Source organism: Balaenoptera physalus, assembly GCF_965194825.1.
Source record: "Balaenoptera physalus genome assembly, chromosome: 8".
NCBI lineage: Eukaryota > Metazoa > Chordata > Mammalia > Artiodactyla > Balaenopteridae > Balaenoptera > Balaenoptera physalus.
Window position 1 is genome coordinate 71381918 of NC_138887.1, and position 8116 is coordinate 71390033.

The following is an 8116-nucleotide window of genomic DNA, read 5'->3' on the forward strand; positions in this document are numbered from 1 at the left end:
CCACTCCTGGTAACCACCATGCCACTTTCTGTTTCAATGAGTTTGATTACTTATTTCATATAAGTGGAATCACATAGTATTTGTCTTTTTGTGACTGACTTAATTCACTTAGTACAATGTCCTCAAGGTTCATCCCTATTGCAGTGTATGACAGGTTTTCCTTCTTTTTTAAGGCTAGATAATATATTTCATTGTATGTATACATTACATTTTTTAAAATCGGTTCATCTGTAGGTGGACATTTGGGTTGCTTCCATATCTTGGCTATTGTGAATAATATTGTATGAAGATGGGTATGCAAATATCTCTTGGAGATTCTGTTTTCAATTTTTTTGGATATATACCCAGAAATGAGATGGCTGAATAATATGGTAATTTTATTTTTAACTTTTCTTGAGGTATCTCCACACTGTTTTCCATAGTGGCTGCACCATTTTACAATCCTGTCAACAGTACACAAGGGTTCTAATTTCTCCACATCATGGCTAACACTTGCTATGTTCCGGTTTTTTTTTTTGATAATGGCCATCTTAATGGGTGTGAGGTGGTATCTCACTGCGGGTTTGATTTTCATTTCCCTGATGATTAATGGTGTAGAGCATCTTTTCACGTACCTGTTGGTCATTCGTATATCTTTTTTGGAGAAATGTCTGGTCAAGCCCTCAGCCCAATTTTTAATTGGGTCATTTGTTTTTTTGTTATTGAGTTGTAAGAGTTCTTTATATATCCTGGATCTTAAACCAACCATCACCAGGGTGTAATGGTTGTTGGGAAATCTATCAACACAGGACCCATCTGCCTAACTTTTGTATTACATCTCAATGAGAGAAGAGTTTATTAAAGACATTATGGAAGATTTTATTTAAATAGATGCATGTAGACAGCCAAGGTGTAAGTGAGAGGAAATTGGATAGAGCCTCAGGTGACCTGGGTTCTTTTTAGGACTCAGAAACTGCTAACAGTGTGACCTTGTTAAATCACTTTACTTTTTAAAACTATATGTAAACCAAAGGATGGTTTCATAATTCCAAATTGTGACATCAAATTGCTGGATAGGTAGGCGTGGGCAGGTATGGATGTGTGTACACTTAGGTTTGTAACTGAGAGCAATATGTATGGGCAAGGGTGTGTGTGTGTAGATGTAGGATTATAGGTAAGAGTGGGTATGGGTTGGTAAGGGGTGTGTGTGTGTGTGTGTGTGTGTGTGTGTGTGTGTGTGTAGGATTATAAGTGAGGGAGTGGTAGATCAAAGTGCAGAGTAGGCAAAGGACAGGATGAATCTCAATCAAATATGTCTCCATTTTACTGATTTATATTTAATTGTGTAGGATATCAACGCATTACTAAAGATGTTGCAAATATTTTTTCTAGTTTGTATGTGCCTTTTATTTTGTTTATGGTAGGCTTTTGTTAATGTTACAAAGTTTGTTTTCTATTTTTTTTAATTAATAGGACACTTCTTTCCTTTTAGTGTTCACTAAAAAATGCGACAATTTACATACAAGGAAAATTAAAGAAAAAATGCCCATAAACTCAGCACCTAAGGATAACCACCTTAACAACTCAGTCTACAATCCAGTACTACAGAGGGAGAGATATACAATGACATCATTGTACATCACTGCACACCTCTGTATAATAGACTTAAATGCTTCCATATCCTATTGATGATAGTACAAATTGGCTATAAACTTCCTGTGAGGCAATTTGTAATAACTATCAATAATTTCAAAAACCTGACATAAAGTACATGAAAAGATTCAACATCACTAATTATTAGAGAAATGCAAATCAAAACTACAATGAGTTATCACCTCACACCAGTCACAATGGCCACTATCAAAAAGTCTACAAACAATAAATGCTGGAGAGGGTATGGAGAAAAGGGAACCCTCCTACACTGTTGGTGGGAATGTAAACTGGTACAAGCCACTATGGAGAACAGTATGGAGGTTCCTTAAAAAACTAAAAATAGAGCTACCATATGATCCAACAATCCCAATCCTGTGCATATATCCAGAGAAAACTATAATTTGACAAAATACATGCACCCCAATGTTCATTGCAGCACTATTTACAGTAGCCAAGATATGGAAGCAACCTAAATGTCCATCGACAGATGAATAGATAAAGAAGATGTAGTACGTACATACAATGGAATATTAGTCATAAAAAAGAATGAAATGATGCCATTTGCAGCAACATGGATGGACCTAGACATTATCATATTAAGTGAAGTAAGTCAGAAAGAGAAAGACAAATATCATATGATATCACTTATATGCGGAATCTAAAAAAATGATACTAATGAACTTATTTACAAAACAGAAATAGACTCACAGATTTAGAAAAAACTTATGGTTACCAAAGGGGAAAGGTGGGGGAGAGGGATAAATTAGGAGGTTGGGATTCACATATACACACTACTGTATATAAAATAGATAATCAACAAGGACCTACTGTACAGCATAGGGAACTCCACTCAATATTCTGTAATAACCTATACGGAAAAAGGATCTGAAAAAGATTCAGATATATGTATAACTGAATCACTTTGCTGTACACCTGAAACTAACACATTGTAAATCAACTATACTCCAATATAAAATTAAAATTATAAATAAATAAATTTATTAAATAAATGTCAATATAATTAAAATTTTAGTTCCTCATTCCACACGCTCAATAGCCACACGTGATTATTGAGTATGGTATTGTATGGCACAGATATACAATATTTCCAGCATGGCAAAAAGTTCTATTGAACAGCTGTGGTTCCAATTCATTATTACCCACAATGTGCCAGGAACTGGTTAAATACTTTACATGCGAGCACTAAAACATCAGTGATGGAAGTTTTACTATTCCTTTAAAATACTATAGTTACACGATTAAGTGGGCTTTTACTCTGGGCAGTTAGAGAAAAGGGGTGTCTTTTATTCCCAAGTGAAGACTCTAGTCTTCAAATTCTTTCCCATCCATCTTAAGAAAATAGAAATAATACTTCTTGGTTATATATGTTGTTATAAACAAACATTTCCACATATTTGGAGATCTGAGTTCTCGCTAAGGTAGAGGTTTTTAAATCATGAAGTGACACACCCAGATTAGAGTTAAAAGAAAGCTGAGACCTTAATCTGGCAAAGGTTATTGCTCATTTCTTCCTGATATGTTAGACCTGTGATCAATTCAACTGCAGGAAATGGTGAAAGAATGGCAGTTACTTATTTAGACTATTTCTTTCACCACTTCTCTGAGTGAGAAAGTTCTGGATGCCATACGCAGTACTTTATGTTAACTTTTATCCAGGGGCAGAGAGTGTCCACATTGCTTTTTGTCTTCAAAGTATGAATACAGATGGATAGGGGAAGGTACACCACAAAGAAACAAGACCCTCTCTGAGAGGTATATTCAGATAATGCCACAACTTTAATTGGAAGAGTCAAATATTTACATCAGGCTAGGCCAGCCCTTCAACATCTTGAGCCATGTACCTTCTCCCAGGCTTGGTTTCTTCATCTGTAAAACAACATGGTTGGGGAAGTTGATCACAAAGGCTTCCGTGATTCCAATGACTTTCCAAAATGACTATGATCCATAGCCTATCTAGAAACTTCCTATAATCAGCCATCAAAAAGAATGAAATAATGCCACTGGCAACAACGTGGATGAACCTAGAGATTATCATACTCAGTGAAGTAAGTCAGGCAGAGAAGGACAAATGTCATATGATATCACTTATATGTGGAATCTAAAATATGATACAAATGAACTTATTTACAAAACAGAAACAGACACACAGACATAGAAAACAAACTTATGTTACCAAAGGTGAAAGGGGGGGATATATTAGGAGTATGGGATTAGCAGATACAAACTACTCTACGTAAAATAGATAAACAACAAGGTCCTACTGTATAGCACAGGGAACTATATTCAATATCTTGTAATAAACCATAATGGAAAAGAATATATATAACTGAATCACTTTGCTGTACACTGGAAACTAACACCACATCGTAAATCAACTATATTTCGATTCAAAAAATAATAAATAAATATAAACCTCCCATAGCTCTCTCCCTGACCCACGCTGCTGCCAGGACCCTCAAACATTGTGGTACGGTTGCATAACTCTCACAATCTTTTGCTAGGACTTAGTAAATTGTTAGGACAAATAACGCAGTATTCCAGCTCCCCAGACTGTCCATACCAGTTAGGAATCCCTCTTCTAACTATATAGCTCGGGTGCTCTGTTGCTGAGTTTCTTTAAATGACGTGAGGATTTTAGTGTCCATATCTAGGATTCTGTGATTTGAAGGTATAGGAATAAGATAAGAATGAGTTCTTATTCCACTGGGGTTTTTATTTGGTTCAAAATTAAAACAGATACAAGGAGTAGATTCTCTCGCTCTGAACTATTTCTTGGATGATTTGTGTTCTTACCCAAGGCTGATACTTATAAACTTTGGAGGGTTTTTCTACCCTTAAGATTCTTCTCTGGCAGCCCCTCTTCTGCCCAAATTCCTCAGGAAGCGGCACAATGATGGGGAAAATGTAAGCTTGGTTTAGCATCTTTGTAGTTTGTTTACATTTTAAACACCCTTGCTTTAGAGTTGGATAAATCAGTTGGGCTCAAGACCTGGTCTGTAACCTTGGGGAAGTTACCTATACCTCAATTTCCTCATCTATAAAACGTGGATAATTGTCTCTCTTTTCCAAGGTAATGTTCTTGAAGTGCAACCATAGGGAAGTACCTAGGCCAACACGTGGCACAAACCAAGGACTTAGTAAAGCTGCTCTTTTCTCTCACTCTCCACTTTCACCCCTTCCACTGGAATGAATATCAAAACCATAAAAGTAAATTGTCTGTATTCACCTCTATTCTTGTAGAGTTCTTATTGAATCTTTATTTTTTCCTGATTTTTTTTTTAGGCTTGGCAATACTCAGCCATAAAGAAAGAATCCACGTTACATGAATAACATTTAAAAGCTAGGCTCGCATCCAGCTTTGTCATGGTGCACGCCCCTGGCTGCTACTACAAAGGGCAAGACTGAGACCAATGAGTCAGAGCTTCAGAGTTTTCCTTTTGACCATCTTACTGGAAGCCACTCTATACATAGGATCCTACCCCAGGGAGGTCAGCATTTCTCAGGGTAACTCAGCCACCAGTACCTATAAGCTTTATCTTTAAACCAATATCATTTGCTAACATGCTATTCTCCCAGAGTCATAAACCAGAATCCTGGAGGGGTTTGCAACAGTGTTTGCGGTTTGCAACAGTGTTTGCGGTTTGCAACAATGGTTGGCAAACTGCTATGCAAGGGACAAATCTGGCCCACTTCCTGCCTTTATATACCTGGGACCTAAATGATAAATACTTTTTTTTAATAATTGAAAAAATAAAATAAAGAGTAATATTTCATGACATATGAAAATTATATGAAATGCAAATTCTGGTGTCCATAAATAAAGTTGTACTGGAACAAAGCCACAGCCATTCATTTGTGATTTGTCTATGGATGCTTGCATGGTACAGGGGCAGAACTGAGTAATTGCTACAGAGACTATGTCCCACAAAACCTAATTTATTTACTATCTGGCCCTTTACAAAGTTTGCTGTCCCCTGATGCGGGGCACAGACTCCGGGAGCCAGACAGCCTGGTAGCATAATTCAGCTCTGGGCAAGTTCTCTCACATCCTCTGTACCCTCAACTGGATATAGAGGATAACAGCATCCATCTCATGGGGTTTTATGAGGATTAAGCAAATATATAAAGCGCTTAGAAAACAGCCTGGCACATATTAAGTACTATATATGTGTCTGTTACTATTAGTTGCCACAAATTTTTTCATAAACTAAAGCAGCAGCAGCTTACCAATTTGTTAGCAATAATTGTGAGAATTTCATTTGTAGCACTCCATTAAATTCAATTCTTTAGCAGCGGGGCAGTAGGAAGGTGTTAAAGACAACTGAAATGACAGTGAGCATAGATGCTTATCCATAAAACTAGTTCTGCATTCTTACAAATATTTTTTATGCTATATACTTCTTTGAAACTTGAGTCTTGGAGGAGCTTACACTCAACTCTAAATTCAGCCCTCACCTCTATTCCTTATAGTTGGAAGAAACAGATGTCAAAACAGAGGCTAAGGAACAGAATAGAGAGCCCAGAAATAAACCCATGCATATACAGTCAACTGATCTTGGACAAGAATGCCAAAATTACACAATAGAGAAAGGATGGCCTCTTCAACAAATGGTGCTGGGAAAACTGGATATCCACATGCAAAAGAACGAAATTGGACCCCTATCTTACACCATACACAAAAATCAACTCAAAATGGATTAAAGACTTAACATGTAAGACCTAAAACTGTAAGACTTCTAGAAGAAAACTTAGGGGGAAAGCTTTGTCACATCAGTCTTGGCAATGATTTCATGGCTATGACACCAAAAGCGCAAGCAACAAAAACAAAATAAATAAGTAGGACTACATCAGACTAAAAAGCTTCTGCACAGCAAAAGAAACAACAGAATGAAAAGGCAACCCATGGAATGGCAGAAAATATTTGCAAACCATATATCTGACAAGGAGTTAGTCTCTAAAATACATAAGGGACTCCCGCAACTCAATGGTAAAAAAAAAACCTAATAACCCAATTTAAAAATAGGCTAAAAACTTAAATAGACATTTTCACAAAAGAGACATACAAATGAACAGCAGGTATACGGAAAAATGTTCAATGTCACTAATTATCAGGAAAATGCAAATCAAAACCACAATATCACCTCATACCTGTCAGGATGTCTATTATCAAAACAAAAACAATAGACAATAAGTGTTGGCAAGTATTTGGAGAAACTGGAACTCCTGCACATTACTGGTGGGAATTAGAAATGGTGAGGCTGCTATGAAAACAGTATGGAAGTTCCTCAGAAAATTAAAACTACCATATGATCTAGCAACCCCACTTCTGGGTATATATTCAAAATAATTAAAAACAGGATTTCAAAGAGATTTTACACCCATGTTCACTGCAACATTATTCACAGTAACCAAGATGTAGCAGCAACCCAAATGTCCATCTACGCATGAATGGATATTTTAAAATGTGGTATAGGGCTTCCGTGGTGGCGCAGTGGTTGAGAATCTGCCTGCCAATGCAGGGGACACGGGTTCGAGCCCTGGTCTGGGAAGATCCCACATGCCGCGGAGCAACTCGGCCCGTGAGCCACAACTACTGAGCCTGCGCGTCTGCAGCCTGTGCTCCGCAACAAGAGAGGCCGCGATAGTGAGAGGCCCGCGCACCGCGATGAAGAGTGGCCCCCACTTGCCGCAACTAGAGGAAGCCCTCGCACAGAAACGAAGACCCAACACAGCCAAAAATAAATAAATAAATAAAATTTAAAAATTAAAAAAAAAAAATGTGGTATATACATACAATGCATTGTTATCCAGCCTTAAAAAAGAAGGAAATCCTATCATATTCTACAGCACGATTGAACTTCAAGGACAGTATGCTAAGTGAAACAAGTCAATCACAAGAAGACAAATATTGCATGATTCTACTTATATGAGGCATCTAAAGTAGTCAAACTCATAGAAACAAAGTAGAATGGTGGTTGCCAGGGGCTGAGAGGAGGAAATGGGGAGTTGTTCACTGGTATAGATTTTTAGTCATGTGAGGGGAAACGTTCTGGAGATCTTCTGTATAACACTGCATGCTTTTAACAAAAGTGCATGGTACACTTAAAAATTTGTTCGGTGGGTAGATCTCATGTTGTGCTCTTACCACAATAAAAAATAGTAGGGAGAAAAAACCCAAAAACTCCACATAGGCCAAAGGACTCATATGTCTAATCTACGTTGATGATGGCTGTGGTATTTGAAAACAGTAATCAACTTCCTGAATCAAACACAAAGCAAGTAATATATAGTTTATTTGATACAAGACAATAGGGACTATTAGAATTTTCTCACAATTCAGGACTTTGGCTTTTAGCATTTGGGTATCCAAAAAGCGGACCTGAGACGGAAGTTTATACATAAGAGGAAAACAACGACCCTAGTGAGAACACAGACAAGGAACTCAGTATGGAGGAACCCGGTT

At 37.3% G+C, this 8116-nt stretch overlaps 1 protein-coding gene across 1 annotated transcript in view; it reads right to left on the reverse strand.

Moving 5' to 3' along the window:
* LOC309665542 (uncharacterized protein) overlaps positions 1-8116 on the reverse strand; it is a 406582-nt gene that overhangs the window by 397459 nt on the left and 1007 nt on the right. The gene's annotated exons all lie outside the window — the stretch shown is intronic.